Raw genomic sequence first — 27,189 nt, 5'->3', positions numbered from 1 at the left:
TGGGATCGGCCGCTACTCACATCTGCGATGGCGTCTTCGGGCTACTAAGCGTCCGGACATCAGCCATGGAGACAGGTAGTGGCTTTGTATACTGCCCAGGTACTGCTAGAGCTTTCATGTGTGCATCCTGGTTGTTGCAGGTGCAGTCCTGGGCGCTGCCATGTTGGTTCATGTCATCTGATCAATATCCTCCTATGGTAGTTCTGCGGTCGGTCAGCCGATTTCTCATTACCAATGACCAGCTACCAAGGAGTATTTTAGGGCACTTCCTGCAGCAGGAAGTTGCCTGCACAACTTCACTCCTATAGTGGTTTCTACTGTGACTGTGTCTCAGGCTCCGGAGTGTTCCTTCCCAGTGAACCCTCCTCATGGCTACCACCGCTGTTCAGCTATTCATTCCAAGCGCTGACTACCACCATTGTTCAGTGCTTCATTCCAAGTGCGGACTACCATCGATTCTCAGTGTTTCTTATCAAGTGCTGACTACCATCGATTCCCCATGTTTCATATCAAGAGCTGGCTACCATCACCCCTCAGCATCTAATACCAACTATCGATTACCATCGATTCTCAGTGTCTCATTCCAAGTGCTGACTACCATCGATTCTCAGTGTCTTATACCAAATGATGGCTACCATCGCCACTCAGCATCTTATACCAACTATCGATTACCATCGCCACTCAGCATCTCATACCAACTATCGATTACTATCGATTCTCAGTGTCTCATTCCAAGTGTTGACTACCATCGTAACTCAGCATCACATACCAACTACTGATTACCATCGTCACTCAGCGTCTCATACCAAGTCCTGATTACCATCGCTACTCAGAATCCCATACCAGCTGCTGATTACCAGTGCAACTCACATATCAGTCTTTGGAGCATCATCCTTGCTCATCTGTGCTTATATAGTCCTCCCATATCTATCTCTATGTTTTCTCCTGGTACCTGTCTCAGGGGCCGTGACCTGTTCACTTTGTGCAGCGAAACCCACATCCCGCTTGGAGGGGTCAATAGTCAATACCATCGAGTGGACTAGACTCCGCACCATGGGGTAGGTCTCGCCAACACCTGGGAGAAACGTATGAAGAGGACATATATATATTGTCTTCCTGTTTCCACTCACCTGCAACCATTAGCTAACTGTCCCAAGTTCCAGCAGTTGTAGCCTTTATACATCTGGGCGTGACATCCACAATATCTAGGGCTGTCCATAGGGGAACAGAAGGGACACATGTCGAGGATCTGTTGTGTTTGAGGGCCCGTGATACTTTACCTGCAAATATTACTGTAACTAATCTTTTGGAGGGGAATTCAGTCATGCTACTCCTGAAACCCTGAAGCTCCATGCGGCATGACCATATTGTCTATGTGCTGGTCGTGTGATATGTGCGGCTGCCAGCATGCTGTGCATTGTCAATGAGAAGATCACTGCACAATCGCATCACCCATATACAGTTCCGCTACTTATATACTTCCTAGAAATTCATCTATACAACACAGTAAAAGTCACAGCAACATTATTGTTGTAAACTTAATTTTACTATTTAGATATTAGACTACTGAGATGCTTCCTTATGCAAATCATGGGCAAGCCTATTTACAAGTTCCACTACTGTTTATCGATAGCTAAAGCACATAAGCCTCGGGTGCGTGAATAAAAATATGCTTTATTAATAAAATAAAGCATTTTTTCTGTTTTTCTTTTTTAAGTAATTATTTTCATGTTTACGTTTAACTTATTTTATTTGTTTTATTTCATCTGAAATTAAAAACCCAAGTCAGGCTTCAAATTCCACTGCACGTGAAGGAACTGATAAGCTGGCTCACACCTGAGCTCACTGTTACCTAGCTAGCCAGGTAAGCAGTAAGACTGTTCTTAACACTTCCATCTATAGTTGTCTGTTAGCAGAGTATCGATCAACTGTAATGGAGAATTTTTTTAAAAATATAGCCAAAAATAAAATTTTTATCATTGTCCTGGGCAGATTCGATAAACACAGGAACCCAAACAGCACAAGTACAAGCTGAGCTGAACATACAGCAACCAGGAAGCTGGAAAAATGCTGCCATCGACACCTGCATAAAGGTCTGAGGGCTAGATAAAAGGCCAGTGACCAGGGGAGAAGCTAGGGGTCTGGTGGGGCTCTTGCCCCAGGTATCAGAAGTGAGGGCGGGTAGATTTGGGGGAGCGCCAGCAGTTCCTAGAGGGGGGAACAGCCATCCAAGTGGCACACCGAAGGCATGAAGTTAATGACCTGACTATTTGGATTGCTCAGATAGCCATGAGTCAGATATGCCTCGTGAGAAATCAGGCAACACCACAACCCCTTCATTAGAAAAAGTATGTTAACTTCCTGTCATAGCAGTATAGGAGCCAAAGTGTGCACTGCAGCAGAAGGCTGTACCACAGTAAAAAGATGGCAATGAACAATGACAAAACAATTAGGGAGGGGGAGGGCAAAGACAGAAATATATAGAGGGCAAAGAGAACCATGAGGGGGCTGATAAGGGGCAGTGAAAGCTATAGAGGAGCAGTGAGGGCTGCGAGAGCTATGGAGATGCAGAGAGATATGGTGGAAGGGCCGAGGGGGCAACGAAAGAACAATGATGAGGGTGGGATGCGTTTTGTCTTCACCAGAGGTGGGAAACCTTCCATCATGTCCGGGCTTCCTGTAGCTTTTAACCTGAGATGGGACAATTCCAACTACCTCAGAGCTTCCAGCAGTCTTCACCTGAAGAGCGCGCACTGCTGCATCAGGACTTCCGATGTCTTTACGAATCGACTTAACTTTGGCGACAGCTCTTTTATGTCACCTGGCTAGCGGCGGCCTGCTTTAACTCTTTTGCAACAGCCAACGTTAGCTCCAAGTTTACCGCCGTCTTCTGTGCCGCTTCTGGCTTCTTCCTTTTTCAGGGGCTCTTCCTCGCTGCCACTGTACAATTGGACTGCACTTAGGCACCTTGCTCTGGCAGATATAAGGCAGAGCCATGGGGCAGGGCAATGATGCGGCGAGCTTTGATTGACTTGCCGTGAACATACTAGACTGGCCGCCGGTCCGTGAGCAATGATAGGCTCGCGGCCGGCGCCAAGTTCAAAATGCCACATGGTGATTGAATTCCTGCGGATGGAGGCCCGCCACCATTTTCCACATAGAGCAACAATGGCAGGGAGCTGTCGCACTCTGACAGATGGGCTGACGGGGACTGGATCTCCCAACTTTCCCACCACATCGGCGGCCAGGATCCCTCCGTATGCAGGCCCTCCATCCTGCTTGGGGCTCTCTGGTGACTTGGAAAATCCTGTTTTTACCTGGTTAATGTGCCTGGTGGCTGCAGAGATTACCCTGTTATATCTGGGGAAAAATCCACAAAAATTGCAAATGCAGATTTGTACACATTTTTGTGACATCTCCACTGATAACTTGATAACAGGGCGTCTCTTTGTAGGGCAATATCCAGTGAGGGCATGTTTGTTTGCACAACTGCAGGCCGTGCAGATTTGGTGGAAGTAGAAATGCAGATGTTTCCAGGTAAATCTTTGCACAAAGTATACCGTAGATGTTATTATGAGGATGACTATTGAACTAAGCCTATGCCGCATTGCATTCAACTCTGCATCAGCCCCTATAAGCAAATTGATTTAAATGGGTAACTAAAATAATCCTTTGTATAGCATTGCACTAAACAGCAGCTTTTCAGTGTGAATTCACATTATATTAAACTTCTGACTCTTCATCAGTGGGAACTCCGGTGATTGCTCATCTTACCGATCAATGAAGTCCAACAAGCAGTTATCCTACAGAACTGACGGCCTGTTTCATACCCGGTCGCAAGCGCTGTGCGCTCACAACCGGGTCGATGGTGGGCCAGTGTGCATGTGCACAATCTCTCTGGGGCTTGCGGAAATGAGACCCTACCACAAGGGTCTCGTCGCAAGCCCGATGGTCGCGATGGTCTTGACCATCGTGACCATCTTCCTGGCCGCTCGCTATAGCTCTGGTTGGTCACCCACAACTATGCGAGCGGCCAGGAGTCCGTTCTAAAAAAAAAAAAAAGACCGGCCCTGATTCAGATCGAGCGCTCTGTCAGACCGACCGGCTCTGAATCAGGCCCTGAGAACTAATTTGTACTTAAAATTTCAACATACCCTTATGGTGCATACACACGTTATGCACCTTCTCTGGTGCATAACGTGTGTAATCGATCATCCAGCACACCACCTACTTACCAATGACTATAGCGACTCGCGATCAACGATCGCGGCTTCTTATAGTAACCTGTTCGATATTGAGCAAGTTGACTGGCATGCACAGCTGATGGACGATATCGCTATCATCCATACGTGGCCGCACATCGATGGTAAGTTGGTAGGGACCATTTAAATTAATGATTTGAACGATAATGGTAGCAATAACGTTATAATTATCGTTCAAATCGTTCTTTTACATCGCTACGTGTCTACACACCTTCTTTCAAAATGTACATAAACTCAGATGCAATATTATCCAATATTAGGTATGCAGTCAGGAAGCTGATGGTCGAAATGCCGACCACCGGCTTGCCGACTGTGCAATCCTGACAGGGGATATATGATAGGCTTCAAAATCCTGACGCCTATCATTATCCCTACGCCGGGAGCCCGACGCCCAGCATACCGAATGATGGTAAGGAGGGCGCGGACAGTCGCGTGGGAGGGTTAGTTTAGGGGCTCCTGGGGGGGACTAAGGGTTAGGCACCCCCCCGGGAGGGTTAGGCTAGGGGAAGGGGGGATTAGGGTTAGGCACCCCCGGGGGAAGGTTAGGGTTAGGCTGCGGGTACAGGGGGGGGTAGATTTAGGCACTTAGGGGGGGTTAGGGTTAGGCACTAGGGGGGGAGGTTAGGGTTATGCACTCCTAAGGGAAGATTAGGGGGGGAGAGGGTTAGGTTAGTTAGTGTACTTACCGATCGGGATTTTCAGTGGTACTGGTCTTCCGGCGTCGGGATTTGAACCGCCGGACATGGGTCATACCGATCCCTTATATTATATTATGCATTATTACATTGTTTTTATAATCAATGTATGGAAAAATGTACAATCTGTCACCTATTGTTAATTATGGTCCTGTAAAATAGTATTGCATAATAACTTATCCCTGTGACATTTTATCTGTTACATTTTATTTGTGATTTTATACATTGTGAGGCTGATTCAGCATTGCACCCAAGGACCCATTCTGCGAGTATAAGAATGGGTCCTGCATAATCACATGCAGCCCCTTCGATGCCTCTGATTGACAGGAAGAGGCATTTAAGGGGCGGTATCGGCCGACGTTCCCGGAAACATCGGGAGCGCAGTTTCCTGGCCTTGCAAGCCGGCCAGTCTGAGTATGTTGCGGCTCAGAAAAAAACTTCCATTGGCCTCAGCCAACGTGCAGTAAGTGATTCCTTTGTGGGCCACTCTTTTATAATAAATTAATTGATATAATTGATATCAGGAAATATACATAATTACAATATAACTTTTAATCGGTTCCCTCTTTAAAGAGATTGGGGATTATTTTGACTCTGAATGTGAAAATATGACAGTCACCCATCAATAAACACCCATAAATACCATATAGCTGATATCAGAAAATGAACATAATTAAAACTTAACTTTTAATCGGATCCTTCTTTAAAATAAAATGGGAATTATTATGACTCTGATTATGAAAATATGATAGAGTCACCCATCAATATGCACACATGAATATCATATCCATCAATAAGCACACATAAATATATTAGACATTCTGTAATTGTGTATGAAATAATTACCTTGTGGTGATCATATTTAATCATTAACAATATATCCCCAATGGGTAAAATAGGCAGGTTTAGCAATTAGTACATTCACTCCCTTTCTTCATTAAATCATTTATGTAGTAGCACTATATGCAACCAACATACACATAAATTAGAATTTAAACACTATAATGCTTCTAAAAATGGTTTTGATAAATGTTGCAGATATAGTATATACATACAGGACAGATACTATCTCGATATACATTTGTTATATGAGAGAGAGTTTGTCTCTCTCAACCATAAATGCCAGCAATTCAATATTATGTATTAGAAACAAATAATAGACAATAAATAATAAATAAATTACACATCTAGTCATGTATACAATGTTGCAGCCCCTGTCTCCTGTGATTATTGTTTATACTTCATGGAAAAACAATTGTGGGAAAATACATGAACACTGCTATTCATAAATGAGCTGGCAGCAAGAACCAAAGAGGTTCAAAAAGAACAGATAAATGGTTAGGTACGGTGTGAGGGTCCGGTTCCTTCTGCTTTCCCAGGTCTTCAAATTGAGCGAACCTGGGATGAGAGAGGAACACACGGCAGCACCGTTGGAAACAAAAGGGAGTCGTGGGGGATAGTGCGCCCATGTATGGTGTAACGCTGGCCCTGTTACTTAAAGTATTGCAGGAGCCGGATGCGCCATTGGGGTAAGTCGCGACCCACTTGAAAGAGAAATACCTGACTTGAAGAGAATCTGTCTCAGAGGAGCCTGCTGTCTGCCGCAAACACTCTCCCCCTGCAGCGGGGAAGTGTCAGAGAGACATTACGTAGGCTTACTCAGCTGGCTGACGGGCTGGCACTGTCCACCATCGGGACCGATGGTCGCGATGGTGATCCCAGCCTATGCCCTCATTCACAGTGCTAGGATCGAAAATGCAGCAGGGGGTGTCATACACCTCCTTCTGCATATACATATTAGCAAGGACGGAATTGCAAAGCTGCCTGCGTGCAGCTTTGCAATTCCGTCCACTGCTGATCTGTCAGGAAAACAGGCATCTGTGCAACTCTGATTCAGGGCCTATATATAATCTATATATATTCTTTATTAGTATACAGGTGAGAGTCAACTATCAACCCAAGATATACAACAGCATGTTACAAAAATGCATACAAATGCTTAAACTATACATTTACACATGAATAGGCAATTAACCACCTTAAAACCTATCAATTCAATTTGAGATTGTTTTTAAAGTGAATAATTATCTATTTAATCCTTTTGGATGTAGTGTGCCCAGTTATCTATCTACAATGCTTGCCTTCTAAGTAAAAATGTTCCTCAAAATCAAAAAGTTGGGAGGTATAGTTGTCGTAGGCTGTAACTATCAGTCATCAAACAACAAATGCAGCCTGGATATTTAGAACTATTGTATGCACTAAAATGAATGAGCTAAATTATATAAGATCATCGTTAAAGTAGAAAAAAATGAAGGGATGGGCCTAATATTTTTTCCTACTGTAGACCATATATATAAAACAGCCTTAAGCTGGGTACACACCACACTGTCAGGACTGCGACTATTTCAGTACATAAAGATAGACTACTTTTGCCAAAGTTCCTTTGTGGTCGTGGGAGGAGCTATCCTGCTTGCTGGCATGCTTCTCATTCAGGGGATAGAGTGTTAAAGTGATCATCTGTTTCCCAGGTGTCGTCAGGTTGTGGGATTCCTAGATTGCTCATTATTTCAAACCTGATTCCATTTGAGTCACATGTTTTGAAACGTCTTATGGATCACCGACCTCTAGTATAAACCCTGTTACTAACTGTGTCTCAGTGTCTGTGCAACTTTGCTTTCAGTTCTTTTTTGGGACTCCTGCCAGATCCCCGCTGTGCCTGTGGATTGCTGTGGACTTTGTTGTATTCCAGATGAACTTCTGATGTCAGTCACCCGCTGCACTACAGGGTTCAGCATTCCTATTGCCTAAGTATTGCTTATTGCTCCATCACTGCAGTTTCACCATTTTGCTGCACTATTTACTTTACCTGTTGTTTTTCCGTTCCTGTGGTTATTGCACTCATCCTTGTTACAGTTGTCAACTGCACCGTTACAGTGGCATCTCTGCATCACGGGGCTCAACCCCGCTCCAGAACCCTAGCCACACTACAGGACCCAACCCTGCTACAATCTTCTCCGCATCATGGGGCTCAACCCCGCTACAATCCTTTCTACATCACTGGGCTCAACCCCGCTCCGAACTCTAGCCACGCCGCAGGACTCATCCGTGTCCTGGAATCTCATCATCTTATAGGGCTTAACTCTGCTCCGACTTCACTACTCCACAAGGCTCAAGTTTGCACTGCACGGCACTATACTATTCTGCAGGGTCTGCTCTGCTCTGGATTTCCATTACTACAGGGTTCTACCCTGGCAAAGGTCCTTAACGTCATCCTGAGGTGTTAGCCTCATTCTGGACTCAGGGTTCCCTATCACGTTAGTTTTTATGTGCTAAAGACTGCTAATATATATTTGCAGATTCTCTCCTATACATATAATTGCATATGTGAACCTCTGTGCTGTTTGAGACTTTATTTGAGACCTTGCTGTTTATAACTCTCATGTGAATAAATTCTATTTTACTTTTATCCTGTGCTAGAGTCTCATGGAAAGGTCATTCCTAAAACCACCCCAGTTTATTGTGCCTAGTAGGCCTGCCTCCCTCCAGGAGTCTCAAGTGTCGGTAGCTGTGACACACACGAAGTGTGTTCCCACCTTCGACACGATGTGACGACACAAAACACTGCACTGTCCATACACACTGCACGATGCAGTGGACGATGGTGCGATGTGTAGTTCCATGCTCCATTTAGCAGTATGGCATCATAATCGTCATTCATCGCATTGTTCCATCTGCTGTGCTGCATAGTAGATGGGACGATGCGATGAACTACCAATGAGCAGGTCTCACTATGTGATCCATACAATAAAACGTTCAAATCTGTGTCAGAATCATATATCGTGCAATAGATTGCATGGTGTGTACCCAGCTTTATTCCCTAAGCTCATGCTAAATCCCACTTTATATAAGTGCTGATAACTATGATGACGGATGTCTGCAAAACCCCATAAATATATACACAATTACCCCAAAAAATTGTAAATGGTACTTTCTGTAAAGGACCTCAAATGTATATTGTATCTTTGGTGTACTCCTCAAATCATCCCATGCATCTAGTAATTAGTTTTACCTATTTCATTCTGTATATCAGTGGTAATGCAATGGGTGTGCTGTGGCACATTGACTTCTAACATGAGCTCATCCAATAGTTTGATTAAAATATTTTCTGGTGCATAAAAACTTTTGGCCAGATACATTTTTTGGATTGCTAGCTACTGTCACGCACAGCTGACGCGTATACTCTTCAGTACACTGTACACAATACCAACACACAGGCTGCTGATAAAGTCACAAGGCAGGAAATGAATATACTGATGTCAGAAATGTCCATGTTTGTATAAGGAAATGTGTGATTATTATCAGTGTGACTGCTGCTGGGACAGTTGTGTGTATACAACATGCAGCCTGTTGGAGGCAGAGCACACATGCCCATTATGTTGACTTTATAAGACTGTTGATTTATAGGTCAGACCCTCGGGGATTCCTAGCCCGGGACCCTTGCTTAAATCTCAATGTCGTCTTCACGACACAGCACTGATTGTATTATTATGTCCAATGTCTCTATAGCAATTTAGGAGTATTGAACATTTTGCTGAGAAGCAGCGAATTAGTTATTTTTTTTTACATTATGGGTGACTGAAGTTGAACAAACATTTATAGCTCTCTCTCTTACATAACACACTAACACACGTACAGTATTGGTAACAAAGTTGCTGCACAGTGCACAGTGTCGCTGCTGAACCTAGAATGCCAGCAGTTCAGCTGCAGAGCCCATTAGCTTGATTGCAGTCATTGTGAGTCCCTGCAATCCAGATGAGGCAATTAACCCCTTGCATGCTGCTGGTGTGGAAGCAGGATGAATCAGCAGGGGACAATCTCTGTCATTAGAGAACAGTAGCATTGATCCCACACACTCACTAGGTGGGGTGGGGCATCCCCATATCTATTGCACTCTAGCACACACACAGAAAAAAAAGTCATTTCAGGAGGCTGGATCTGTGTCTCCTGTGTCCAACCTCCCGTCTCCCTCCCTCTCTCTCTCTCTCTCTCTCTTACCCTCCCTCTCTTCTTTCTCTTTCTCTCTCTCTCTGTACTCCAGCCTCCTTGTTTTCCTGCACTGCCCAACCTCTTCTGCAAGCATTACCTTTTGCAGTAGCTCTCTGCGCTGCATTACAGATTCTTCTTTATTCAATTTTAAGCAAGAGGGGTTGAGGCACATGAGGTATTGCCTCTAAACCCTTTCATTTCCTTACCATATTTACCACTTTACGATTGCACATTTTGCAATGCTTTGCCTGTGGAGGATGTATTAGAAGAGATCTATGGCTCGTTGAAGGGTAACTCACCCAAAGCCCTCTCTCTGCTAACCGGTAAGTGACTGCTTTATGTATGGGGTGTGAACGGTTAATTAAGCTCTGTCATATAAGGAGCAGTTGCCACTCTGTCATGCCTTAACCCTTTACTGTACAGGCCTCCAGTGCCTGACATGTTTAAATAGTGGGGGACACAGTGTCTAGTTCCATCACCAGATCCCCATGTAACCACCACCCTGGATTCTGCATAGCACAAGCTATCAGATAATCCAGCAGCACACATCTGTCTGTGGCGGCAGTACATGCACACACAAATCTGTCATCATGATTCCATTGTAACCATGTCACCTAGTTGCAGGGTGCTCCTGATGGTGGCTTACTGTATATAGTCTTAGCATCTTTGCTGGCTTATTTGTAATCTGTGTCTGCCATTTTAACATATCAGCACACTGTAATATTGTTCCGCCCCACAAGATCATCTGTGTACACACATGTACACAACACACCTACCTATGTGCAGATACACATACACACCCTCCTGTACAATGGGAATGCTAATACAATATGTACAAGTACAGAAATTTACACATAAACCGGAATGCATCACTTGCTTTGCTAATCCTTGACCATTTTATACATCTTAACCGTACAGTAATTATATTACACATGCTTGTGTGCAGGCGTATACACCCATAAGAAGAGCTACATATGCCTCACTGATGTACAGAAACCACTTTACACACCTGTACACCGACACATATGTATGCCTTATTGTACATTGACCAATACACATACACAGATATATAATATGCCAACCACTCCCTTTGCAATCTAGAGAGATATATTCTTCATACACACTGGGTGTGACACATTCATTATCATTTTCTTGCATAACACAGGCTAGGAATAATTTATTAATAAAATGTGACTTTTCTTACAATCCATCATTTTATTCTCTTCCAAGTTACCTATATAATTAACATTTGACTAATTTGTCACAAATGTAATATTAATATCTGATAAAACTATATACTTTGATAAGCAGTAATGCCAAAATTTAATATAGTAATATGTACAAATTTTTCTTCAGCCCAGATTTTGGGATTCATATTTAGCATACTGATATAGTTATTATCTATAAATGATAGAATTATGTCAAAATTTATTTATTTTATGTGTATTGATGGCTGAAAAATTGACTGCCAATTTAATACTATCAGCTGTTGTTTAATGCAATACTGATATTGATAGTTTATTCCCACTATATGATATTATATGGTAATATATGATATTATTTTAACTTTATATTCTCCCTCTACTTGATGTGATCAATTATCTTGTCTTGTGCTGGAATTAAATACTGCATGTAATAAGTATCTTATATCATTGTAATAAACATTCAATAAAATAGATGTATTATCATTTAATAATAATATTTGAGGTTTACCTGAACAGTAAGGGTTATAAATCGCCTATTTCTGCATTTTATTAAAGTGGCAATTTTATTTTGTTTTTGAGGCAATACAGTCAATGTTTTATCTTTAAAAATAAAAAAGGTGCCGCTTTAAAAAACACAGTTTACTAATTATACCCACCAATTTCTTTCGGTACATGTATCTTTTTTATCTTATTTAAAACATCATATGAATGTACAACTAGCAATGTCTTGTCTCATTAGCTGGGAAAAAAAGCCCTTTAATGATTAAATGACACCAGTGTGGGCTAAATATCCTTGTATAATTATTAGCCATTTAGTGAATTATCATTTTCTTTGCTGGGCATAACTATGACAGAGGGACATGTCAGAGGTTATTTTAGCATGTGCTATTTGATCATTTTTGCTTTGCAGACAGTGCTGCCAGCAGCTGAGGTCACAAGGCCCAAACACATGTAGTCATATTGAAATATCTCCTCAAGCAAAATGAATCCTTTTGGTATTTTTATATGACGTATATTTGACAGTAAAAGGCGCCATTGATGATGAGGTGGGGAGCATCTGGAGTTCAAGTGATGTGCTCCTGAGTGTGTGTGTGTGTGGGGGGGGGGGGGTCAGGGGGCTAGTGTAGATATATATTTAGGAATGAAAACATCTGAAAGGCCTCTTTGTAATCTGCTATTCTTGCTTGGCTGTTTTGTTGAGTTTTCAACTCTGCAAATAAAAGAGCATTTACAGAAGATAGACTGCTCATCCGCCTTTTCTTTGTGCTGCTGGTAGTGGAACGGGTTAAAGGGGCAAGGTCTCATGCAAGTTTATTCTGTGTGTTTGTACAGATTTCATAGCACAGATTTGTTGTAGCTATAATTAAAGAGCTAAAAAACAAGAGAAGCCATGAAGTATATTTTTAAGGCAAATTGCATTTACTCTTCCTGTTCAGTTTACAAATGTTGTGTTATGAACTGCAGTCATGTTTTAATCTGGAGCAGTAGTTTTCTAGATGCATGCCTGTTAAGATGTGCATCACATAAACAAGTTGATCGGTGATACCCATTTTCAACCAAAAACCCCGGTCTGACCTGGGCTTTTGGACATGGTTCCAACCCAGGTAAGACCCATGTCAGACCCAATTTACACTGCACCTTCGATCCAAGTTATCCCTGGGTTAGCCCCGTTCACACTGAACCTGGGTCTGCCCTGCTAAACTTGTGAGGTCATAAAAACAACAACATTGTGAGGTCATAAAAACAACAACATTAATAATACTGAATAAACCTTGAATATTACACTTTAATGCTAGGGAACCTTTTATGTAAGTGTGCAGTGTGTAAATATTGGGATTTTGGGAAAAGACGCTAGTTAGCGTTGTGCGACTACGTGTTTGTGGAGTACACCATGGTACGTGTTTTGCAGGGTTAATCATTTTATATGTTTTAGTGACTGTATTTATATGGTGAGGACTTTCAACTTCTTCCGCACGACGCTAAATAATAGCATCGCCGTATGTACTTATAATGGGCGAGATTCACTAAAATGGCGCTGGGCGGCCAGTCGCAAAATGGCTTCTCATTGCCATTCGCAAAATGGCATCGCGCAGATTTAATTTGAAACCGATCCTGTCTCAGCCAATTATCCGGCTTCGACATTTCTGACAAAAACTCTTAGATTCTAAATTATTATCACAGTGAGCTCTGTAATCCAGACACTTGCAATCTGTTCAGTAGTTGTGGAACTAGAAGTCTCAGCATGTCCTGTCACCCTGTGGCATGCTGCAACAATTGTCATAACTGCTAGAGAGCCACAGGTTGCTACCTTTGCTCCAGTCATATTATTTTTAAACCCAATATGAAAACAACAACAACATAATTTTGGGCAAAAATATAACAGCCTACACATATCCCAGAATAGCCAGTATCATGCCTGATTACAGGATTCCTGAAGAAGCCAGTTCTTACAAGTTTACATTTTGTTACTAGTTAGTGTCCATTCAATATGACAGTTCTACATAACGTAGCGTGGTGTTTATTCTCCATCGTTATAGACCTGACCTCACCGGTCATATCTTATTATCTTTATACAGATTTCCATTCATCAGATGTATCTACATTCACAGAATTAGAATATGCTGCTATTTGAACCAACAATTAGGCCTTATTAGACCCAATTGGTCACAGGTTACCTACAGCGTATACAGACTCAAAAATACAGCCAGTCACAATCTGCATGATGCCAGCTGATAGTGACAACATCTGAGTTTTTTAATTGCAGTTATCCAGATATACTTATGGATCTCCTTCATACTGTTCGGCCATATGCATGTATATATATATTTGGCCATACTTATGTATATATGTTGTTTAAAACCTATGGTCTTGCCAAGGGGCTGGATCAGCCAGTATATTGCTAGAAATATCAAGATCATGGGTCTCTTCTTCACCTGCACATCATTGGTAGAAACTGTCATTTCTTCATACTTTCAGGCTATTCATATATTAAGACATTTTCAACCCCCCTATTTTATCTGCAGATCTTCCAAAATTCCGTTATCCATTCATCATTGGTGTACATCTTCCCAAACCTCATAGGTATTTGAATTCTGATATCTAACATAGAGGATACTTCCTACACCACCGTCATCTCAACTTATTTGTCCAGACTGTTCCTACATGCCTACTTCATTGTACCACTTTCCAAACATCACAAGTCTCCTCTTAAATTATTCAGACATTCAAAATCTCACAGGCCTCTCCTTTGGTGTTTGTAGAGCTTTTAAATCCAGCCAGGATTCATACAGCTGAGGTCAGAGATACTTTTTAACCTATGCAGGTCTCTTTATCTGTCAGTGCTGCCCTTCAGAGATATCTAAAGGGGCCTATCTATTACAAGACTTTGTGAACAATGCTACCAAAACCTCCTGGCCTCCACGGCAGGGGGGGGGGGCGTGTCGCGGCAAAAGGGGGTGTGATGCGGCAGTGGGGGCATGACGCGGCAATAACGCATCATTGGGGCAGAGCATGGGTGTGACAGCTCGATCGCATCATCGTGACCCCGCCCACTCTTCACAATGCCGAGATTAACGGCATTGTGAAGCAGGGGGCGGGGCCACAATGATCGTCATCCGCATCACCTGATTTTACTGCATGTACAAAAGATCAGGTGATGCAACTGACGATCCCACTGGAGCGCGCACTACACGATGTAGTGCATACACACTGAAAGATATTAACGATTTGTCTTTCCGAAGCGTCGGAATCGGCCAAATCGTTAACAATATCATGTAGCGTGTACCCAGCTCTGCTGGGCCAGTGTGAAGGCATATAGGCATACTTTACGTGGCGAGCAGGTTGTCACATGTGAGAGGGAACTGGTAGCCTAGATTTGGGCTGTCATTTCCACTTAGTAAAATAAAAATTAAAAATAGAATAAAATATCCATAAAAGCAAAAATAGATATGTAAGGAATTATATAATTAAAAAAAAAAGCTTTTTCAAAGTATATTGCATTTTTAATCCATTTTTGCTGGCCGTAGGTTTTTTTGCCCCGTGTTAAATGTACCCCACAAACTGCCTTTAAAACACCAATGGCACTGCTGTGCATATCATATGTTGTCCACTTCTGGTCTAGAGCATGCAAACCTCCAATGTTTTTTCAAGTTATTTTGTGTGCGCAGACATTCCAAGGTTACAGGCCATATATGCTGCGACTATGGTTTAAAATATTGAGAAGTGAAGTAGACTGACAGTACTGGCCAAGTCATATGTTGAGGTTGCTAATGTGTAAATTTTCAAAATATGTAAAGTCCTTTGAGCCCTATTCGGAGAAAGGCGCTATATAAATAATTAGGGATCGGTATGCAATTTAGCTGCCGGTTCAAATCCCGACAGGTGAAGCCCGACAGGAGGAGAGCCCGACGCCGGCTGGTATGTACCTAACCCTAACACTCCCGGGGTTGTGCCTAACCCTAAATCCCCCCCGGGGGTGACTAAACCTAACCCCCCCTTCCCCTAAACCTAAACCTCCTGGGGGGCTGCCTAACCCTAACCTACCCCCTGGGGGGCCTAACCCCAATCCTACCCCCTAGGAGTGCCTAACCCTAACCTCCCTCTCCCCAAAACCTAACCCTAACCCCGCTACACTCCCTAAACCTAACCCTCCCCCCGCGGCTAACGCTAAGGACGCCCTGGACTTACCTCATTCGGGCTGTCGTCCTTTGGCGTTCCGGCGTCAGGATTAAGATAGATGTCAGTATTTCTACGCCTATCTTAAGTCCCCCATCGGGCTTCTCCTGTCAGGATATGGACTGGCGACATTTAGTCAACCGGTCTATAAACTGCATCCCTTTTATATATGTATCCTCTTATTTATAAGACATACAGTACATGTGTTATTACATATAACTTATGTAATCATTGGTGCCTGAAATCTCCATAATAGTACTGTCGGTTTCCTTACTTATAGGATAATTAAGTCGAATGGTTGGGATTAGAGCTGCATATCTGATATTGTACATCAGTGGGATTTATTTATTTTAGTTAATAAAGAGAAGTTCATAAAATACCCAAGCAAAAGCTTATGAGGGCTGTCACAGGACTGCAGTTTGACATTAAGATACCCCTACAACGGATGGGATGCCAACAGAGAAAAGGGTGACTCCATGCACATTGATATTGTGAGAGCCGATGTTGGCAAGCATAATCTTAGGGCTATACCTGTGTGCCAACAATGATTTACTCTGGTGCATTCCAAGCAGATTGCTCACAGAGCAGAATAGTGATCATTGCTCTCTATATTAGTGTGTGAAGTTAATTTCGCACAACCTAATTCAGTATTGCAGCATGGACCAAAAAAATGCAGAATAGATGCATTTAGATAGATTAGTCCTCTGCAATCTCCTACCATGCAAAGACACTGCTTCACTAAACTGCTTTGAATTTGCCATAGTGACCATATATTTGTTTGTCCTGTTGGTTGCTATTTTTTTGTAAACCTTTTTTATTTATATATATATATATATATATATATTCTAAAATCTTTGTATAACCTTTGATTATTTGCTAAATGATGTTGTATTATTATTAATTATACCATAGATCTTCAGTCCCAATAAAAATATATATGGCATTGTGCCAAAAAATAATAAAACTTGAATAGATCCACTAAATAGTTATCAGGAAAACAGGACTAAAAGGGGTTTGGTAAATATATGTAAAGAAATGCTTTACAAAGATGTGACATTAGCAGGTGACGATTTTGGAAAAGCAGGTTCTTGCAACCAGTAATGGAATTCTACATTTGGAAGCTCCTATGTTTTGTTGCCCAAATCAGACATTAAAAGCAAATGTAATAGGCCAGAAGGTTATTGCTGTAATTCCTGTAACCACCCCTGGACCGGTTGAAGGGTGTGTAATCTGTTGGCGGAGCGCAGGTTTCGTTGTAACTCACAGGTTGGTACCAGGTGTACTGTTCATGTTTCAACCTGTGAGGTGAAGGCGTCAAGGGGGCATCTGAGGGTGTGTGAAGAGTTCAGTCCTGCAGAACCTATATTATATGAATAGCAATGTATCCATGTTATGCAAACATGACATAGCTTTACAGTACACTTAGCAGCATGTGCATATTGCACAAACAGCAATATTCATTTGCATTACACATCATAAAAGCTGTTAAGATAGTTTGACATTACACTACCAGACGTGTAGAGTATGTGAATTTGCCTGCCATTTGTGTATTATATTATGAAGTTTATACAAAGAAAAATCTCTTTCCTGAAAGGAAATAATATTGAGCTATCCTGAAGATCAATAGATTTGTAGTCTAATGAGAAACAAATTCAGGAACACTTATTTGTTAGTAGTTCATGGTTTTCTTGTTCATATTCTATTGTTAATATTTATATCAGATCAGTATATTTGAGGCAGCAGGTTCCATGCAGATAGCCATTTACCCTCTGCAAATAAAGATGCTGTGGATTCAATATAAACAGTGCTGAGCCTGGCAGACAGTCTGAGTTACCACAGACTTAAGCTGAGCAAACTGTCAATATTCTGAAAATGGAGTTTTAGTAATAGCTCTAAAATGGTATTTTCAGTATCAGCCTTGAGCAACACCATAATCTATTTGACTTTTTTTTGTTGTAAGACAAATTTCGACTTTCTTATATTTACCTGTGTGTGTGTGTATGTTTTACGTTACTTATATTGCATTGAGCCTTTACAATAGTGAGATGAAGTTTATGGAAAGATAGGCGGGGGTGGGATGTGGAGTGGAAGCGCAGGACAAGTGCAATATGGCCTTATTTGCGTAATTGCGCCTGAGGCAGACCCGCATCAAGAATCAGATGCACCTGTCAGTAGCCGTATCAGTTGCGGCTGTCTAAGGACTGGTTCACTGATGATGATCACGGCAATAGCTCGCCCTTCTGGTTAGCTGATTGCAGACTAATCTGTGAAGCTTTCTTTATTGCTCATGCCTATATTAAATTATTTTGTGGGTGTATCTTTTAATGGAGTTTATACTTGTGGTTTTAAAGAAGGTTGTTATATTTCCATCAAATATATTAGTGAATGTGTTTTTCGCTATCAAAACAAATATTTTTCTTGTGCTTATGACCTAGCTATATGTAAGAATATCTGAGTCTAATGCTGGGTACACACTTAAGGTTCAATCCAATTCCATGCGAAGGTTGCAAGTTGCCCTTGCAACAGCGTTAAAACGCTGGCAACGTCACCGCATCTCGCTTGGAGCCCTATGGGGCTGCGAGCACTTTTATGCTAATTCGGCCTGCCATCAAGTGCGCCCGTTGTCGCAATGACTTGCATATCTCGTGGCATTGGATTAACCCCTTAAACGGTGGATCAGTCAACAGACTGATACGCTGACCGAGAGGTCGATTTGTAAGCAATACACAGCTCTATATGTCTGGCCTGACATCACAACTGGGCTGGCACTTAAATTTGCCTGCCCAGTTATGATGTCAGTGTTGACTGTCTCTGCAGCAAGTGTGTGGGTGTCAGCGGGTCACCTGTATACACAGCCAGACGTACCAATATATATCGGCAAGATATATCTGCATCGGCTGTGCTACTGCAGGGCCAGCCTGATATGTCTGTAAATGATGACGTTCACAGACAAATTGGGTACACACCCGCCGATGCACTTGCGATATATCGTTCATCGATCAAACAAATAATATATTTTAAAAGTGTGTACCCAGCTATAGTACGCATGAGCTAAACCTGGCACATCATGTACTGGTGCAGAAATGAATGCATCATGAGATACCTCTATCTTAGCATATGGGAGTAAATATACAATTTGTTAATGTCAATTTTTAGAGCTTATTTTTGATGCAGACATACTGTATGTCCAACTCAGTATGAGCCTCACAGTCATTTATATAGAATAGATGTAAATAATTTTGGAAATAGCTTTTAACGTTTATCTGTATTATGCAGATGTCAATATTTTTGTATCTATATTATACACAGAACTACGTATATATCTATGTTATAAATACAGAGCAATGTGTCTATATTTTCAACAGAGCAGTTTATGTATGTGATTAAAACACTGAGCAGTGTGTGTCTCTGTATGATAATGCTGATATGTTTAAATTCCCATAATATCTATGGGCCTGATTCCGAGATTTACTCTAATGCAATCGCAACTGCAATCTCTCACAGATCGTGGCTGCTAAAATATGCTAATGCTGTCCAAAGCCTACCCGTGCATAGGGACTCCCACTGCTGCCTTCTCATATCCATCTGACAACATGCAACAGTGCAAACATCGGTAACATCTATGCACATCGGGCAGTCACACAGCATGTAAGTCAAGTCTGACCAGCCATAAACACTGCAGCTCTCCTGACACACAGAGAGCTCTCATGCTGCGAAGGAGATCGCAAAGCCTAATTTATGCACACCCATGAAATGGCGTTCAAACGGTCAGACACGCCTGCTTTTTTCTAACCACCCCCTGTTACCACCCCCAAACGCTGACTAATTGTCACTCACTTTGTGAGTGGTTCCTCCGTACGAACTTATTCGCAATGTAATTGCTGCACGTGCGCAGTGCTGCTTTCGCACATGTGCAATGGCAAGCATTTGCTTCATCTGCATAAGTATCGGCTTTGCGAAAATCTCGGAATCAGGCCCTATATGTATAAATAGTGAGTTCTGATGTCCTGAGGAGTTCAGTGTTCATTAGGAAATCTTTGTCCATTACTGTATGAGGGATAATGCATCCTCCTGCTGTCATTTATTATGGACATTAGTAGTAACCTTGGAATTCCATGGCCTGTATAAAAGCACTTTGCCTGCTGCCAGAACTCCTCTGTGGATTCTAATATCCATATAGGCCTAATTTGCAGTAGGCAATGCATTATCCCCTATTACATACACTAAGCAGTGATCATCTGTATTATATGCAAAGCAATGTATGTATGCATATTATATAAACATGTTTAGTCTGTTTTATACCCAGAACAGAGTGTGTCTGTATTATACACAGAACAGATTTCAGTCTCTCAGTATCCATGTTCTCCAGGTCAGCGACCTCCTGTGGGAGATAGAATCAGTCTGTGCTTCTGTATTTTATGCTGCTTGGATTCGGATATTAATGATATTTTGGTCAGCGATTGATACATTAGCACATAACTCCCAACTTTTCCGATTTAGGGCCTGATTCAGATTTGGGTATAGATTTAAGGTGCCCATACACATACCGATGTCCTCACGATACGATTTTATGGCCAGTTTCCTCATGAACTTTCACGGGAGCTCCCTTGCCTGCGTGATCACGATTTGAAGTTAAAAATGTCCAAACTGACTAAAGATCTATCTTGCATCCAATGCATTGTATCCCAGATTGACTAATCTGCCCTACAGCACGGCAGATCAGAAGATGCGATATACGACGAGCGGGGACGCGCATCGGCATCGTGCTCGTGAGTATAAACTCACGATTTGTACTTTTTTTACCCGATTTGTCGTCACGATTCGTCGAAATCGGCCAAATCGTGTAAAATGTCGTTATGTGTGTAGGCACCTCTAGAAAGAGCAAGTAACTGCATCCAAATTGCAGTGTAAAAATAAAGTTGTCTAGCATTTGTGGAATATATGAAAAAGTAGCCAGTATTTATCCCGCATGCAAATAAACATGTATGTATTGCAGCCCTTCCATTGCAACATGGTTTGTCCATGTGCACAGTTACTTGCTCTACCTTAAGCTGGGTAAACACTAGGCAATATACTGGACGATTTGTCATTCTGAGCAGAATTGGAACGACATATCGTCCACATCATCTGGTGTCATCATTCATTGCATCTTCTCATCTGCTGTACTGCACGGCAGATGTGATGATCCAGCAGCCGACAGTGTGCTCCTGGAAGCGGCCACTAAACGATATATGGCACGCTATATATTTCTGTGTGTAAATGCAACCAATGTATGATTACATCAGTCATCCCGCCCGTTAGCCATGATCCAGGATCGTCTAATGTTGGGGTGGGCAATAAGCGGCCCCCAGCTGTTGTAGAACTACACATCCCAGCATGACCTGCACAATTTTGCTATTTGCCCATGCTAAAACTGTTGCAAGGCATGCTGGGATATGTAGATCAACAACAGCTATTCCCAAATCTGAATCAGGCCCTTAAGAGGGACAGTCCCGATAGGAGATGCATTGCTGGAATTTAAATGTTGGGAGGTACAGGATGTTAGCCTACCACCCAGTATTGGCCTGCCACAAATTGGGACAAGCAGCTCACAAAAATAGCGCATGTACTTCCTGTATTGAACGTGTTCCAAATTACCCTAGGGGCTTTATGCCCCCATCTGTCTTCCCCTTCCCAGAGGTAGGTACCCCATGGACATATAATAATAATTTCAATTATATAGAGCTTTCCTACCAAATCCCCTGCAGTTGGGATAAACGTTACTATTATTGGATGGAGAGAGAGCCTAAATTGGGACAGTTGGGAGGTATGAGCGTTCCAACTAGGCTGTTTTAGTCAGGTGTGTCTGCCAGATTTTAATTTGCTAAAATGCGCTCTGCCCTTATGGAAGCAGCTAGATCCCCTTCTGTATATTGACCATGACGTCATCATCCAGCGTCCAACATCATTCCCTACCATCCAAGTGGGCATAGAGGGGGAATATAACCATGTGGCGAGCGTAGCAAGCCACCGTGCGCAAAGCGTGGCGAGCGAAGCGAGCCTGCGAGGGGTTAACTTTCTTTTTTTGGTGTACTGTGTGGGCAGGAAACTACACTTGTGCCCTCAGTTCACATCACTTCCAAGTACAGAATCTGAAGTGGAAATAGTTTCTACCCTGCCCTTATGGAGCTGCCTCGGCGCCCCGCTGATCTCGCACTGACCTTGGCGGGCCTGCAGAGCCCCCCCCTCCCGGTCGACTTGCTCCCACCTCTTTCCGACTGATGCATTGATTGGGCAGACTGGGAACAGCGTGTAATCTGTTTCGCTGGCAAGTTGTCATGACAGCCAGGGGTGGGGTTGAGATGTGCGGCATGGAGTGGCCTGGCCACTCTGCAACTTCAAGCGCAGGGGAGGCGGTCCAGGCTGTGCTGTCGACTCTGGATTGGCCATGGTGGGAGCCGGCGAGAGGAGAGAGACCGCAGTAACCGTAAGACGCCACAGCCGGAGCTTAGTGTTCACTGCCGGCGTCCCTGCTGTGATCACATCGGGGGCGCCTGCAGCTCCAACTACGATTTGACCAGCTCCAGGTGACTGCATAATACATGGCTTATCTTAAGCATGGCCCATATTTTCCTAATTCAATCATGTGCAGGTGATTAGGGCCTGATTCAGCAAGCAATGCACAGGACAGAACGCACGCACTTGGCCGATGTTTTTTATCTGCGCATGCGTACGCATCGCACTGCGCGTGCGCCAACTAGCCAGTGCGATGGGGTAAGCGCATGCAGACTACACGCAGCGTGTACGCAGGCCCCTACAGATGATTGACAGGAAGTGCCGTTTGTGGGTGGTGGTCGTGCAAACGCAGCCGTTTTAGGGGCGTCCAAAAGTCAGTGCGGCGACGGACGCAGTGATCAGACTCTGTGCACACAGGAAGTTGCTAAGATACTGTGCGAGGTCCTGTCAACCACTATTATGCAAATGTGGTCGATGTTACCGATGTTTACGCTATCTTGCTTTATGAACAGACTTTGAGTAAAGGGAGATGGGCGGCTTCATATAAGGTTGGACGTCTGCATGTTGTGCTGCGGTCTCCGTGCGTATGCATTGATTAGCAGATGCTCACAGCGGCCGGGTGCGTGCATTCTCTCCTGTGCGTTCCTTGCTAAATCAGACCCTTAATTTTTGGAGAAATCCTGCAAACATGAGCTGTTGATGGGAGCTGAACACTATGGACCTCATTCAGAGTCGGTCGTTGCGGCCGCACGGTCGTACGCCACCGATGTTCGCTAAACTGCGCATGCTTAAAATTCGCAATGCGCGTGCGCAAACTAGCTATTATGATCAGAAATTGCTCTCCTTCAACTTGGCCAGGTCGTTAGTTTGAGTGACAGGATAAGGCGTTTGTGGGTGGTAACAGGGGAAGGTGCTTGTGAACGGGGGAGTGGAGATCCAAACACAGGCGTGCCTGACTATGCAAACGGCGTTTTATGGGAGTGCATAATTAACTAAGTAGTGTCATGGCACATGTGACATGGAAGGTTTTTACACTGACTTGATCGTAGTGCTTAAGAGAGGTTATGGTCAACCTTAAGGTCTACGACCAGCTCCGATGGTCTCGATTAATCCTTATATGCCCGGAGATGACGTGTAATGGGAACTAGCAGGGGTCGTATTTTTAATCTTACGGCCGGATCCTCCCCTTAAGATCCCATCTTAACGACGCAACTTGCGAGCGCTTCATTTGCATATCCGGCCCCTTTTACCTTACGACCGTGCGGCCGCAACGACCGACTCTGAATGAGGTCCTATGTGTGGGAATCGCTGCTACAGACTAATAGGGGACAGGGTCTCTGGACCTGATTCAGACCTGCTCGCTAGCAAGCAGCCACTCGTTGCAGACGATGTTCGCTAATGTGTGCATGCGTGCAGTTCGCAGTGCGCGTGCGCAAACTAGTACGAGCAATTGGATTTTGCTTGCTCGCCCTGTAAAGACAGCCCAGTGGAATGAGTGACAGGAGAGGCTGTTTGTGGATGGTAACAGGGGCAGGGCAGTAGTAACGGGGGAGTGGAGTTGCCGAGGCAGTCGTGCCAGAATGTTTCCATGCTGTTTCTGGGGCGTGCATAATTAACAGGCAGTGTCATAGTACATGTCACCTGGTTGAATAATACACTGAAGTGCTCGCAGTGCTTGCGGTAGGGTACAGTCAACCGCAAGCGCTGCGGTCAGATCAGATGTACCGACGGTTGAATATACTACCTGGAGATGACGTACGCTAGTGGGCGGCTAAAGACTGGCTGCTGGGTGTCTGTAAACACAAAGTGATCGCTCTTCAAGACCTAGTGAGCATGCTTATGCCTTGCCGAGCGAGCGGCTGCCTTGACGTCACTTTGCTAAATTTCCATACGCTGGGAGCGAGCAGCTGCAACTAGCGAGCTGGTCTGAATCAGGCCCTCTGTGTATGGTGTCTGCCTATACTGGTCCCTGCCCACAGTGTGAATATAGGTGGATGATGTGTCCTGGGTGTCCCCATTGTGTACTAGCACAGCAGTTGTCTGCACACCCTGTACTGTTACTGTGCCCTATTATAATGCCTCTATCTCACTGCAGGAGATTCCTATACCCCGTAATTAATCATGAGTGCCTTCCACTGTGAACTATAGCGTTCCGGCTAGGCTGGGCATGCCTCCAGAGTGATGGGATGGGGGCATGTCACAGACCATGCCCCCTTCCCGACAGGCCACACCCCTTTTTGGGCCCATGCAGGTGTGCCTTCCTAGGTGATCATCACCCTGCCCTAAAAAATTCAGAGAGTGAACACTCATATGAAAGATCATTTACTAACACTATTATTGTGGATAGAATGCATCAAGTATCGTATTTTGGATGTGATGCATACTTCCAATGATCGCATGCATAGCAGTGTTTAGTAACGCCGTCTACATGGAGATTTCCGCAAAGGACAGCTCTCCCTATAGATGGAATGTACTAAGCATTGCATTTGCGATGGGGTACATCCCGCCTCTCTTCGGGTACATACCGCGTTTGATTACCGCGGTATGTACTTAGAATGTTGCAAAGGACAGCTCTCTCGGTAAGAGCTGTCTTTTGCGATTCCCCCGGCTAGAGGGACTTCCGGGTTTAACGCTCAGAAGTCCCTCTGTCGTCCTTCTGCGCATGCACAGAAGGACGTGGGCTGCGGGGGTGATGGGAGGGCTCCAATTGGATACCTCTCAGGGAAGGCGTCTTGATAAGAAACTCATAGGATACCCCATAGGATATCGACACCTGAAAATGGCGTTACCTATCGGGACGAAGCTGCATTCCTGTGCTTTGTACATATGGGAACTGCATTTTTGGGGGTTTTACCACATTTTCCCCTTAGTACATCAAGCTGTATAAGAGCTGTCCTTTGCAGTGTGGAGACTTCCCGGATTATGACTCGGGAGTCCTTCTGTGCATGTGCTGCCATCAAACCTCCGAAAACTGCATTTTTGGAGGTTTGACCGCATTTTTCAGCATAGTGCATCTAGCTAGCCCTGTAGCTTTTTTGAGACAACCTTTTATTCTTTAGCTTTAATTTTCATTTAAAACTAGAATAAATGAAAACATCTTGACCTTCTCCTAAAATATGTCACAAGTACCAGTGCCATAGCCTGGCTGGATATCTCTAAAACAGGAAGGTACTGTTGGTAAGTCCTGAAATATGTGTAGAGTCGTTTTTGACAGTCACAGAAATTTAACGTCATTGTGGAATAGGCCCATCCCTTCATGCAAGCAATGTTCCCATCTTCAAAATGGTCTTCTCAGCAAGAAACTGCAAAGTAAGGAATTTCTGGAATGGTTTCAAGAACATGACAGGGGATGTAGTAAAAATGTTGACATTTACAATGTCAACATTTAAAATGTCGACAGTAATGATATCAACATTGTTAAAATGTTGACATTGAACATGTCGGCATGTCCAGAAAGTTGATATGTTCATAATGTCGACATATGAAACGCCGAAGCAAAGAGTTCCAGCAGCAAAGGGTTAGGCACTGAGGCTTATGTTGTCACCCTTTGGTAGATACCAGGATAATAGTTTTAATGTGAGAAAATCAGATATAGCAATATTTAACCAAAATAAAATTAGGAACGATTATAAATTAAGTTTATCCTATAATTTAATGTTATACTGTGTGTACAAGACCCATGGGTTGCTCTGCGGAAACAATCAGTAGCAAGATTTTGTGAAGCTCCAATAATATATACTATACATGTTCAAGCTTTGGCCACATCATGCATTGCTTTCAAATAATTTTCCCCTGACCTTTCTATTGACCAGGTTAAAATTAAATATAGTTCACAAATCACTTTTACAAGACATGCTGTAATTGTTTTGCTTAGGTTAAAATTCAGAAAGTGTTCTTACTTGTTGGTATTTATATTTTATACTGTATACGGTATGCTTTACTATTTTATAGTTATTATTTATATTTATTAAAATTGTTCAGTTTTGTTTTTTTGGTTCTGTAATTGTTTGTATTATATATTTTTTTTCCAACAAAAATAGCTTGTATAGTCTTTGTAGCAGGAGAAGGGGGATAAAAGAGTGATGAATAAGTTATATGTATGATAAGAAAATATTCTTTAGTGGAAGTATAATAGTGAATAAAGCCACTACAAGCTGCCAGGACATCTTCAATTGCGATCGCAGGGACTATGCAGACCCATCACAGAGTGATTGACAGGAAGTGCTGTTTGGTGGTGGTGACTGGGGGTTGTCGGCGAAACCCAGGCGTGCCAGTGCGTTTGAACGCCGTTGCAGGGGCCACGCTGTTTCACGGTCCTCTGCAATATTTTTTATAAGTGTCCAATTGGATTGAGAACTGGTGACTGTAATGGCTGAATCATTTACACTTCGTGCTCATCAAACCGCTCACTGACTACTCGCTGATGGTCCATTGTCATTAAGAACATTATACTTCTATCAAGCTGTAAATGATTGACCACAGAATGAAGGTGACCAATCTTAATGGCTCTGTATGCATTGGCACTTGATGCCTGATTCAGGCAATAGCAATATCCTGATCGCAATAGCGATTACACACGCAGATATGCTAATGATTGCAATCGCAATGCCATACGCAGCCTAACATAAGGACGCCCCCTTACCTTGCACACATTCGTAATACTTAGCAAGTCTGCAAAACCATGGGTAGCATAGAGTACAGACACAGCCTCACGCACACTTGCACAAGGTCTAACCGTATTCAGAAATTGCAAAACTCATCGCAAGCAGTGAAAGCCCAAGCTGCTTATGGCATCGCAATGGCTAATTTATG

At 43.2% G+C, this 27,189-nt stretch overlaps 1 protein-coding gene across 11 annotated transcripts in view; it reads left to right on the top strand.

The window, feature by feature from the left end:
- The window catches only part of EPB41L1 (erythrocyte membrane protein band 4.1 like 1), a 210,985-nt gene that overhangs the window by 43,472 nt on the left and 140,324 nt on the right, over window positions 1-27,189 (top strand). For 3 of the 11 annotated variants that reach the window (XM_088480586.1, XM_088480584.1, XM_088480585.1), the window contains exon 1: window positions 9,867-10,326. The exons of 3 other annotated variants lie outside the window; for them this stretch is intronic. The gene's annotated coding sequence lies outside the window, so the exon portion shown is untranslated. Of the gene's footprint in view, window positions 1-9,866; window positions 10,327-27,189 lie in introns of those variants that run through there. 5 more of the 11 variants (XM_088480595.1, XM_088480594.1, XM_088480593.1 and 2 more) reach the window with 3 other exon arrangements.

Source organism: Taudactylus pleione, unplaced genomic scaffold (genome assembly GCF_031769625.1).
Source record: "Taudactylus pleione unplaced genomic scaffold, aTauple2 ptg000256l, whole genome shotgun sequence".
Lineage (NCBI taxonomy): Eukaryota > Metazoa > Chordata > Amphibia > Anura > Myobatrachidae > Taudactylus > Taudactylus pleione.
Note: the sequence above shows the minus strand (reverse complement) of the source record. Positions and strands in the feature narration are given on the sequence as shown.